We start from the raw sequence: 12,296 nt of genomic DNA, 5'->3' as shown, positions 1-12,296 counted from the left end.
TAATGGCTGAAAAATAAATATCAATGTCAATAAGCATCAATGTCAAGTTTCAATCAAGAACAAAACCTAAGTAGTTTCTTTACAAAGAACCATTCCATGTTTCCATTTGGAATGTTACAGGCATCATATCCAAATTGAGTTAAGCTGTATCATCAAGTTTGGAATGAAACAACCTTTCCCAAGAAGAACATGTCATCAAATGTGGAATGACATAAGGATAACTGTAAACATCATTGAAACATATCAAGTGCTTATCTTGGCCAAGATAGGGAGATTCGAAAAATTCAAAATAATATGAATGTAGGTTAAGACACATCTGCACAGTCTTTAACCCATCTCTCCCGCAGTTTTGAATATTCGATCTTTGTTCAGTAATGTAGGTTAAGACACGTCTACACAGTCTTTAACCCCATCTCTCCCGTAGTTTTGAATATTCGATCTTTGTTCAGTCCCTTCGTAAGAGCATCGGCCATATTATCCTTCGATCTCACATCAACCAAAGTGATAATACCTTGTTCTAGAAGATAATTCAGCGTGACATGTTTCAGCTTGACATGTTTCCTCTTACCATTAAAGAGTGAGTTTTTCACAATCGTAATTGTAGCTTGATTATCAGAGAACAAACTTAAAGAGTTAATTTTTAAATGAGTCAATGGAATGTCCAGGATCAGATCTCTTTTCCACTCTGCTTCATCTCCTGTAGAAGCTAAAGCATAAAGTTCCGATTCCATAGATGACAGAGCAATACAAGTCTGTCTCTTTGACTTCCATGCAACAGCGGCTCCACCCAGTGTAAAAACATAACCACTGGTAGATTTACTGTCTCCTAATTCTGAGCCCCATGATGCATATACCCTTCCAGGATAGGAGGATGGCCATTATAACATAGAGCATATCCTTGAGTACCCTTAAAGTATCTCATCAGCCTCATAAGGGCATCCCAGTGCTCATGGCCAGGATGACTAGTGAAACGACTCAGCATGCCAACTGTAAAGGCTATGTCTGGCCTAGTGCAACTCATAGCATACATGAGACTACCAATCAGTTTAGAATAATCTAACTGATTCACACTGTCTCCTTCATTAGAGATCAGTTTCTTGGTATAATCAAATGGTGTCTCAATCGGTTTACACTTACTGTATCCCCATGTAGAAAGTAGTTTTTCAATATAATGGGCTTGGCTAAGAGTAATCCCTTGCCTTTCAAAACTTACTTTCATACCAAGAATGATGTCAACCACACCAAGATCTTTCATGTCGAATTCTTGAGCCAAAGTGGTTTTCACGTCACTCACTACAGAGAGATCGGAACCAAGAATCAACATATCGTCTACATACTAGCAAATAATCGCAACCTTATTCGACACAGAACGATAGTAAAGGCATTTATCTGAGTAACTGGTCTGAAAACCAAAGCTCTTTACTACCTTGTCAAATTTTTGATGCCACAATTTAGGTGCTTGTTTAAGACCATACAAAGATTTGTGTAACTTACAAACTTTGTTCTCAAAACCTTCCACGACAAACCCTTCAGGTTGGTTCATGTAGATTTCCTCTGTGAGGTCTCCATTAAGGAAAGTCGTTTTTACATCCATTTGATGCACAACATACTTCCCAATAGAAGACAAAGCAAGAAGAATTCTTATCGTTGCCAAATGACAGACCGGTGAGTAAACATCAAAGTAGTCTATCCCACTGACTTGAGTATAGCCCTTAGCTACTAAACGTGCTTTATACCGAGCTATGGATCCGTCAGGATTAAGTTTCTTCTTCAAAATCCACTTACAGCCTACAGTCTTAGCCTCTTTTGGCAAATCGACTAGCTGCCAAGTTTGATTTTGTAACAGAGAGCTCATTTCATCATCAATGGCTTCTGCCCACAACAAAGAGTCCCTAGATCTCATCGCTTCCTTATAGGTTGATGGATCAGTCTCTACATGGTAGGTCACAAAGTCCTCACTAAAGTTCTTGGGTACTCTTTCTCTTGTAGAAACTCTTAAAGGTTCTGATGTAGAAATCAGTGTAGGACAGGTGTCAGAAGTATTCTGTTCAAACTCTACATGCGATTCTGTAACCATCTCAGTATCGCCAGGTAGGTTCAAACCATGATCTCTAAGAAATTTATTCTCAAAGAATACTGCATCTCTAGATTCTATAACCAAATTGGTAGATAGATCCAAAAACCGATCAACAGCACTATCTTCTGCACCACCTAGATAAACACAAGTGTTTGTTCGAGGTCCTACCTTAGGTCTTCTAGGGTCTTGTATTCTCACATAAGCAATACAGCCCCAAGTCTTAAGAGTGTCATATCTACAAGGATATTTATGCCATAACTCATAAGGAGTAGAAGGCAACTTAGAGTGTGATACTCTATTCAGGATGTGATTTGCAGTTAAAGCTGCTTCTCCCCAATAGCTAGTAGGCATGCCAGCTGTCAATAACATAGAGTTTAACATTTCAGTTAACGTCCGGTTCTTACGTTCAGCTATGCCATTAGATTGAGGTGAGTAAGGAGCAGTAGTTTCAAGTATTATGCCCTGAGAGGCACAGAATTCCTTGAACTCTGTCAAAGTGTATTCTCCTCCTCCATCACTCCTAAATCGCTTAATTTTCAAGTTCAATTGATTTTCAACACGATTCTTAAAAATTTTAAATTTATCAAAAGCTTCATCTTTCGATTTTAGGAGATAAATATGACAATATCGAGAAAAATCGTCTATAAAAGTGATTAAATACTTCCGACCACCTCTAGTAGTGAAACTTTTAAAGTCACAGAGGTCAGAATGTATTAATTCAAGAAGTTGTGTGCTCCTAGAAACCGAACGAAAAGGTTTTCTAGTGATCTTGGTTTGGGCACACACTTCACATTTGTCAAATCTAATCGATGTATCTAAAGGTATATTATAAGTTTTAGCAAGTTTGACAATTTTCCTATTGTTTACATGTCCCAATCTAGTGTGTAACAACTTAGGATCAATCAAAGTGGAACTAACCTGACTAACGGTTTCATTTGCTAAACTCAGTCTATACATACCATCGATTAAGAAAGCACAGCCAAAATAATAAGAGTTAACAGTTAAAGTTACTCTACCACCCAAAAAGGATGAACACATACCAGCATTGTCCAAGAGACTAATAGAAATTAAATTCTTTTGAATAGTAGGAACTACTTTAACATTTTTTAAAGTTAGTATTTTACCTGAAGAAAGGACCAGGTTCGCAGTTCCAGTGTGAGTCACTTTTGCCTCAGCTCCACTACCCACTGTAACGGTCTCTTTCACGCCAACAGCATCCGTAAGTAGTTTCTTCGAGTTGCAAACATGGCAGGTGGCTCCTGTATCTAACCACTAGTATGAAGAAGTACTGGCCTTACCATTGCCTAACATGGCAATAAAATTCTTAGGCGCAGCACTGCCCACCATCATATGAGCTTCCTTTTGTGGTGTGTCAGATTTAGCCTTCTTAGGTTGTTTACACTCTGCAGCAAAGTGACCCCATTTCCCACAGTTAGCAGCAGATTGTTGCTGTCTAACCATCTCCAAGTTATTCCTAGCTCGATTCTCATCTTCGATTCGAATGAATCGTTTGAGATCATCCAGTCCCACTTGCACCTTTTTCCGATACATCTCGGTTTTGAAAGAGTGCCATGCAGATGGTAACTTGTATATAATAGCACCCACAAGAAATGAATCACAGACAGCTATTTTTTCATTATTCAACTTAGATCTCAAATTCTCTAGGTCAGTTACTTGAGGAGTGATTTCCTTGTTTTCTTGAAACTTGAAATCCATGAATTTGTCCACAAGATGGGTCTTGGACAATTCTTCTTCCTTCTTGAATTGAGCATCTAAGTTGTCCCATATTGCTTTAGCAGTGTTAAATTTACTATAGGTTTCTGCAAGACGATCTGAAAGACAATTCAACAAGTAGTCTTTGCAGAAATCCTCATCTCTAAGCCATTGAGATTCATCAACTTCTTCATCCGTCTCAGCAAAGGTACTCAAAACAGTGTAAAAACAGTTCATGTATTTTAGACTGAATTGAGTCTTTCGCTTCCATGAGGTAAACTCAGATCCTCCAAATGATTGAAGTTTGACCATCTCAAACGGAAGAGAACTCTTTTCTATTGAATTATTTATATGAAATAAAAAGTGAAAAGATTGCACCTGATTGGCGAATCGCGAGAACCCAATCCAAGAAATCGAATCCAAGAACCCAAGTTCAAGACCGAGCACCAAGAATCGAAACCAAGCCGAGCTCCAAGAATATGATATGGGTTTTGTCCCCAAAAAGTAATAATCCGGCAAAGGTAAAAGTACTCGACCAAGAGTTACACTCGGATCCACCAATGCCACAAAGCTCGGTTCGACTAAGCAAAAAATATTCAAAAGCGATCTTGACACCAACAACTGAAACTCCAAGAGGGTTTCGATATTTGTGCTTATGGCCAAGAGAGTTTCGACAATTGTTCTACAAGATAAAATCTATGGCCAACAGGGATTATATCCAAGACAAGTCTCTCACAACAGGAATTTCACTCAGCCGTTCAAAGTGAAAACAAGGTCTGCTATTATAAACGATTTCTGAGGAAACCCATTCACTATCAGTAGAAACCCAAATCGGCTTTGGTTTGGGTTGGACTGCCGTGTGAATAGCAAGGTAGGAGAGAGACAAACTACTTCTATGTGTGAAGAAAAACCCACACCCAAAAAGGAGTTTCTATGTGGGAATATCCACACGCCCAAGTCTGCTTCATAGAGTTAGCTAAGAGAAACCCACCATAGTGTTCTGCTTCACAAGGATTTGCAGGTGTTAATAGAAGAGGGTTTTCGGTTTAAGGGGGATAACAAACACAATTCTCAAACAACTAGGGTTTCAATCAATTCAACCAACTAAGGTTTCAAAGAACTAGGGTTTCTCAAACCCTACAGGCCCAAACAAAATCTGTGGGATAAGAAACCCAAAACCACAAACGAATTTTGAGGCCAAGCCCTAAATTGATTTCTGTGGAATAGGAGAAAGAGAGTAGCAGTCTTTGTTGGTGGCTGCTCTTCAATTGAGATCGAAGGATATCACGCCCAAATTTAACGTAATGGAGAAGAATCCCACGCCCCAAAAAAAACGTATTAGGGTTTTCTAATGCTTTAAGGTTGTTAGGAGAATTAGGGTTTAAGCAAGGATGCTTAAAGCATTACACCCAAGGTATCTAGTTTGGAATACCTAGTTTGTTGCCTCCAGCCCCTATATATAGAGATACACTAGGGTTATAAGAAGTTAATGGGCTCCAGCCCAAATGGGCCCACTACACCTGGTCCATTACCTATTGGGCTTATATTAGAACATACATGGGTTATATTATATACCCAACAGAAACCACCCATAGGTCAGAGAAAGTGATAAAATCAGCCGAATAGTGGTGGGTTTCACTACAGGGCTAAATGTCTCCCCATAATCAAGACTTGCGTAAATCCTTCTGCAACTAGTTGAGCCTTGAAACGACCAATGGTTCCCTCAGCACGTTGCTTGATTCGAAACACCCATTTACAACTCACAACGTTTTAACAAGATGGGTGTGGTAGGATCTCCCAGGTACCACTTTTGTAAGAGCATTAAACTCTTCTACCATAGCCGCACGCCAAGCAGGAAGTTTAGAAGCCTGTGAGAAACATGTAGATACTGTGAGGGAGTCGAATTCTGCGACGTGGGCCATGGGATAATGCGTTGACAAAAGAACTTTAGCATTTCGAGTCCCATCTTTAGACCAAGTAATCATCAAGTGGGTATTAGTCGTGGTTTGTGCAACTGTAGTGGGAAGCGGACTATGAACAACAACAAGGTCAATGGAAGGGGCTGATGAAGGGGAAGGGACAGGGGACGTCTGATCTGCCATAGGGAAAACTTGATTCTCAAGAACATGTGTGTAGACACCCACATTTTGCTTTACTTTAACCAACAATAATCTAATATATTGATCCATCCTCAAATTTTTTGAAAAAAACAAAATGATAAAGAGATGTACCTGGTGAGATGATTAGATCCGAAAAATTGAAAAATACCCTGATTAGTGAATTTAGTGTGTTAAATCCATGTGAGAACCCCCTTAATCATTGATTTATATGTTTTAGGTCATTAATATCTTGATCTGACTTTACGGATCATCAATCGGGACAAAATAAGCTAGGGTCACTTCATAGCCCGGACCCTGATTCCATTCCGAGACCCGATTTCCGTAAATCGTTAGATCAATGACAGATCTTGACCTGGGTCTCACCATCCAAAACCACCTAACCTCTCCTCTCATCCTAACCATCCAAACCTCACCTAACCTCACCTAACCTCTCCTCTCATCCTAACCACCCAAACCTCACCTAACCTCACCTAACCTTACCTAACCTCACCTAACCTTACCTAACCTCACCTAACCTTACCTAACCTCACCTAACCTCACCTAACCTCCTATCCCATTCTCCTATAAATACCCTCTCATCCCACCATCCAAAGAGAAGAAGAAAAAGAACCCCTCTCTTAGAAAATTCATCCCTCTCCCTCATCTCTTCAAGGGTTCGGCCATCCTTGCCGGATCGGGTGATTTTATACGTTGGGTGATATATATCAAAAGCGGTCATTATCAAGCAAGGAATCATCTTCAAGGAATTAACATCAAAGAAAAATCAAACACAAAGTGGGTTTTCAAAGAGGTAGGCATTTATTTCAATTCTATGTAGGGTCTGTTTTCATGCATATCTTTTACTTTAAAAGAAAAACCATGTTAGGAAGCATCTAGGATCAATCTTTACTCATATTCTTCTTGATGGTAGACTTTGAAGTTATACATGTTTCCCTCTTCTCTTAACCCATCTGGTCTTCATTTTTATTTTTCCCTAATGGTTCACACCCTGGTTCCCCCTGGTTAGCCTCTGGTTAGCTCCTGGTTGCACCCAGGTTCGCTGCTGGTTGCACCCAGGTTCGATACTGGTTGCACCCTGGTTCCCTGCTGGTTCGCACCCTGGTTCCCTGCTGGTTCGCACTCTGGTTCCCTACTAATTCGCACCCTGGTTCGCACCCTGGCCAGCCCCTGGTTATACTCTGGTTCGTACCCTGGTTCACACCCTGGTTCCCCCTGGTTAGCCTCTGGTTAGACCCTGGTTGCACCCAGGTTCGTTGCTGGTTGCACCCAGGTTCGATACTGGTTCGCACCCTGGTTCCCTGCTGGTTCGCACTCTGGTTAGACCCTGGTTGCACCCAGGTTCGCTGCTGGTTGCACCCAGGTTCCCTGCTGGTTGCACCCTGGTTCCCCTGCTGGTTCGCACCCTGGTTCCCTGCTGGTTCGCACCCTGGTGCACCCTGGTCCGCACCCTGGTTTGTACCCTGCTTCCTCCTGGTTAGACCATGGCTAGTCTCGGGTTTGCTCCTAACTTAGACCCAACTCACTAAACCCCATACCCATAAGCCTTAAACCCTATAACCATAGCCACACATCAACCCAAGCCATACCTTTGTCCACTCACTGAGGCACACCATTTATCCATAAATCTGGTTACATTAAATCTAACCCAGCCAGGCCACCTGCAGCTTAAGACAAATCGCCCCAATACAATCCAACCAAGTGGGATCCCAACCCAGCTCAACTGAGTCAACTCTAGCCAACCTCCCTAGTCGAGTTGACCCAACTCTCTAGTCGAGTATGCTCAACCTTTTTAACTGATTGGACTCTCCCCTTAGTTGACTCAATCCAATTCCTTAATCAACCCATCCCAATGCAACCGAGTCGCATTCGACCAAGTTGCGGCCTTCCATGTCACAACCGAGTCATTCCCCTATTCTACTAATACCCTTTTACACCTAATAGAACTTCCTCCCTTTTGCCTAACCAAGTCATATTCCAACACAATCTGAGTCGCATGTCTGAATCCATTTGGCCGAATCTCATAAGCCCGCCCATTTTGAATTCCCAAAATTCAAACCCTTGATGATTCCTATATGCTCAATTCTTTGATGCAAATTCCCAATTCCAAAATCCCATTGCTAAATCAATGTTTCTGAATCTCAAGTCCAATGCTCAAATACAAACCCGATTCCTGATCCAAATACCAATTCTGTTTTCCAAAATCCAAGCAACCTCGCCAGCGGAACTACGTGTGGCTTGATCCCCATCGCGGGGTACGTAGGCAATTTGGCACTCCCAAGTTCAGTCGCACCTTTCTCTATCTTTCTCATTCCCTCACACTATTTCATCATCTCTTCCATCCCTTTTTTCACTAACCTCAAGAACTGAAATCGATTCACCTCGTGTCTCTCGGAACCGTTGGATTACGGTTTCCGTCGTAAGGACCCTTAGAGCCCAATTTAGGAACACCGGTGTCGTGTCGTGTCCTAAGTTTTAGGGAGTCTTAGGTTTTAGGGAGTCCTAGAGTTAGGAGTCCAGCCTCATCACGGACGTTTGCTATGTATAGCAACCGTGCCATAGGTCTAGTTACACTAGTCACCCAATCTTTCCCTAGGACAAGCCTAGTAAACTAGGATGTAGGAAAACCTGCATTAGTCTAAGGGACCATTTGCATTTAGATGAGAATCATATAGCATCTTAGATGAAATCTTAAGATAATAAAATCCTCAACTTGAATTAAATAACTTCTCCTAAAACTGTTGAAACAGTCAATCCCGTCTAGGTCGGTGTCCTAGTTGAGTTAGGCATAAGTAGCTTAGCTTAGGTGCACCGAACTACGTCGACTCTGATCCCAGTGAGGCTTGGGTACGTAGGCAGCTTGGATGTCTGATGGCATACCACCCGCGAGTCGGCACCACAAACAAATTGTGGTGTTTTGTATATTAATTTTCTTGTAAATGCTTAATCAAATCACTTAGGACTTTCCATGAAATTAGAATTTTAGGAGAACTTTCACTTAGATTGAATCCAGACAAATTAATAAATCAAGATACACATTTAGGATTCACATTGAAATTAGATCATAGGATGCATGTCACTTAGTTCGCACATTAACATAGAGTTGAATGAGCCATTTAAAATAAATTTAAAAGAGTTAGCTTTTGGAATCGAAGACCGATTATCGGGCAAGAATGGTGCATGTGGTGGATAACTCCCCATACCTTCCATTCTCGTAACCAGGTAGCGAGTCTAGATTTCTGGTTAATTACGGGTCCTAGATCCCACATCTAGGTGGCGACTCTGTCAGTCTCTTTCGTGTGGAATTCGGATTGCCTTAGTGATCCCAAGTTCACAGGAAAGATTAATTCAAATCAATAATAAAATGCACACGCCAATCGCGTGGATACGAGAGACCAAGAGAGAGAGAGCGGCGGCTCGCGCCCCACACCCCTCTCGCGGGATCAGGGTACCACAGTCTGGCGACTCTGCTGGGGATCACCTAACTTCATCAAAATTTCAAAAGATAATTCATTTGAATTTAATTTAACTGGCTCATAAAAACTCTATACTTGTTGGATTAGTTTGTCTTGTTTTATTTTCTCATCACATTTTACTCGAACTTAATCTAACAAAACCTGAAGGCATCATAGATTGCGCGAACTTATTGCACACACTTACATCACTTGCATCTAAACTCTTGCATCTCACGTGCACACACGTCCTATTTTAGGAACCCGGAGTGTTATCTAGCATGGTTGACTGGGATTTCATCACCTGGTGCCTCTGTGCTAGAGAAGCATTCCACCCTTAGCCTAGTACCTTTATGGTACGTAAACGGATCTCTTGTTCACGTACTGATACGCCGGACACTGGTACAGTATATCGAACAGGGATTCGCGCTAAGGGAACTCTTGGCCTTACCCCTAGATTAACCCACACATGCATGTAGTATACGAACACATGTACATCACGTGTGTGAGCCTAGTTTAGGATATCCTACCCATTGGTGTCTAGATTAGGCCGTGGTCCATCTTCCAATGGTCACGATCGGTCCTTAGATACACGAACAAAGTCATGAGTCGAGATTCTCTCTCCACTCCGATAGATTAGGATTATGGTTGATGCCTTCAGGTAACACTGATAAAATGTGAAAAAAAAAAAAAAAAAAAAAAAAAATTTCCCTTTGGGGTTAGGATATAAATCCCATCATTTCCAAAGATCTCATAGGATTAGTCATTCATGATCTATCCGTCGAAAGCAATCTTATGCTATCTCATCTAATCTCTTGATCGTGCGTCTTTCATTCTTCTGTCATACAATTCGATCGTATCTTCATGCCATCCCCTAACTGGCAGGAGCAGAATCTCACAATTTTTTGATTATGCAATCTCATGATCTGATCATGCCTGGTCCAGATGATCCAATCTTGCTTGTATCCTTGGTCTCTTCCTCCTCTAGGGGCTACCTTTTTCAAGATTATTTTACTAAGTCCTTCAGAGTTCACTCTCAGAATCCTTGAGCTAGGCGCATTCCCCTATGCGAATCAGTCATCATTGTCCAAAATTGAAAGTATCAGCCATGATGATGTTCAGAACGAACCAGCCTTCGCCGAGCCTTCAACGCCAAACAGTTGCAGCAGTTAAAGTTTTAGTCACTTACTATTTTATGTTGAGTCAGTCATCATGGTCAGTATAATTGTTGAGTCCGGTCTTACAGTTAAAGGTCAATGCCTAGTCCAGGCAAGTTATCTTCTGTTTCCCTTTCTTATTTAGAGTTGTGAATCCTGAGCATGTTCAGGATAGGTCGTCTGATGTAATAGCTTTTCTTTAAATAAAATTTCAGTCAGTTCCAAAAAGTTCACTTGTGTCTGTTCTTAAGTGTGCTTCTGATCTTAAAATAAGACTCCCTCCTCAAATGAGGACAAAATTGACGAAACTCCACTTGAGTCACAACAATTACTTGAACGAGAGGAGGAGCGCCAATCCCAACCTTTCAAAGATGAAATTGAAATGATAAACACTGGCACTGAAACTTTGATTCAGTGAATGCCGATTGAAAATACATTACCCTCTAAAGAGTGTGAAGAATTGATAAAATTATTTCAAGAATAAGAAGATTGTCTAGAAAAGCTACAACCGATACCAGGGGCAAGACATAGATGGAAAGCTCAAAGAAAATGAAGAAAGTGAGAAGATATATGCTATACAAGGGGCATAGAGTGGAAGCAACTTTCATATTTCCAATCAATGACCTTGGTTCTCAAATTCATAACATAAAGCCAACAAATTCAAGATGAAAAGTTCAAGAGCAAACAATGAAAAGTGATCATCAGATATAGAGAGTACGAATCCATAGATGGAGGATGTCAAAGAACAAGTTTCGCTCTATGAAAGTCAAAAGCACGTATTAGAATCTTGAAAGAAGAAGATCCATTATCTCTTACCTGGAAATGCCGTCAAACTCCGCGAAAAAAAAAAACAAAAGAGAAAAATAATAATAAATAAATAATCAGTACCAGAGGGACTCTAGTAACCTGGATCGATTCCCAATTTGAACATCAGAAGGCCTCCTTTGGCCGAATAAATCCCAAAATCAGAACCCAACGTCAAAAGAATACCGGTTTGCAAACCCTTTGAGCCTGAATGAAATTTTATTGAAAACCCATCAAACTCGGGGCATTCGCCCCTAACTACGCGAGACCTGATCCCTACACTGGGGTACGTAGGCAACTCGGTTGAACCGAGTTCGGTCGATTCAAAAAAAAAGAAATACAATCGTTCCCGAAAAAAAAGGGACAAGTTCCAAAAGAAAAGAAATTCAATCGTTCCCAAAAAAAAAAAAAAAAAAAGGGACAAGTTCCAAAAAAAAAAAGAAATTCAATCGTTCCCGAAAAAAAAGGGACAAGTTCCAAAAGAGGAGAAGTCAATCATTCTAGAATGAAAGAAAAAAAAAGAAAAATCAATTAACCTTCAAACAATTTATCTTCAAACTAGGGGCATTCGCCCTGAACTACACACGACCTGATTCCTACCTTGGGATATGTAGGCAACCTGTTCACAGGTTTGGTCGAAAATTTTGTTGAACCTTAAGCCATTCTTTGAAAAGCCCTATCCTACCTATGAAGTCCTTCCGGTGTTCAGAACTAATGATCTAGGTCTCGAGACACAATAAAAAAAAAATGAAAAAAAAAAATGATGATGAATAAGAAAAAGAACGGAGTTTGAAGATCTGCTAGACTGAAAACCTGAAAGGGCGGTCTAGGCAAAATTTAAGATCATTCCCCTGCTAAGTTGAAAACCCGAAAGGGCGGCTTAGGCAAAAGCTAAGGGGATAGCCTGCTGGATCGAAAACCTAGAAAGGTGGTTCAGGCAAAAGTTAAGGCTAGCACGGTCCGCCAAGTCAAAAAC

The 12,296-nt window shown here is 40.9% G+C and overlaps 1 long non-coding RNA gene across 2 annotated transcripts; it reads left to right on the top strand.

The window, feature by feature from the left end:
• Nucleotides 1–6,126: 6,126 nt before the first annotated feature.
• Nucleotides 6,127–12,081, top strand: LOC143880275 (uncharacterized). Of its 2 annotated transcripts, none has more exons than XR_013251620.1 (2): nucleotides 6,127–6,700; nucleotides 10,305–12,081. It is a non-coding gene; the product is annotated as an uncharacterized LOC143880275 (long non-coding RNA). The 2 variants fall into 2 exon arrangements; XR_013251619.1 differs by having other exon boundaries at nucleotides 10,245–12,081.
• Nucleotides 12,082–12,296: the final 215 nt, after the last annotated feature.

This window comes from Tasmannia lanceolata, unplaced genomic scaffold, assembly GCF_043159265.1.
Source record: "Tasmannia lanceolata isolate RefF3 unplaced genomic scaffold, GAP_Taslan_0.1 ptg000006l, whole genome shotgun sequence".
Taxonomy (NCBI): Eukaryota; Viridiplantae; Streptophyta; class Magnoliopsida; order Canellales; family Winteraceae; genus Tasmannia; species Tasmannia lanceolata.
The sequence above is the reverse complement of the archived record's forward strand: the minus strand, read 5'-3'. Positions and strand labels throughout refer to the sequence as shown.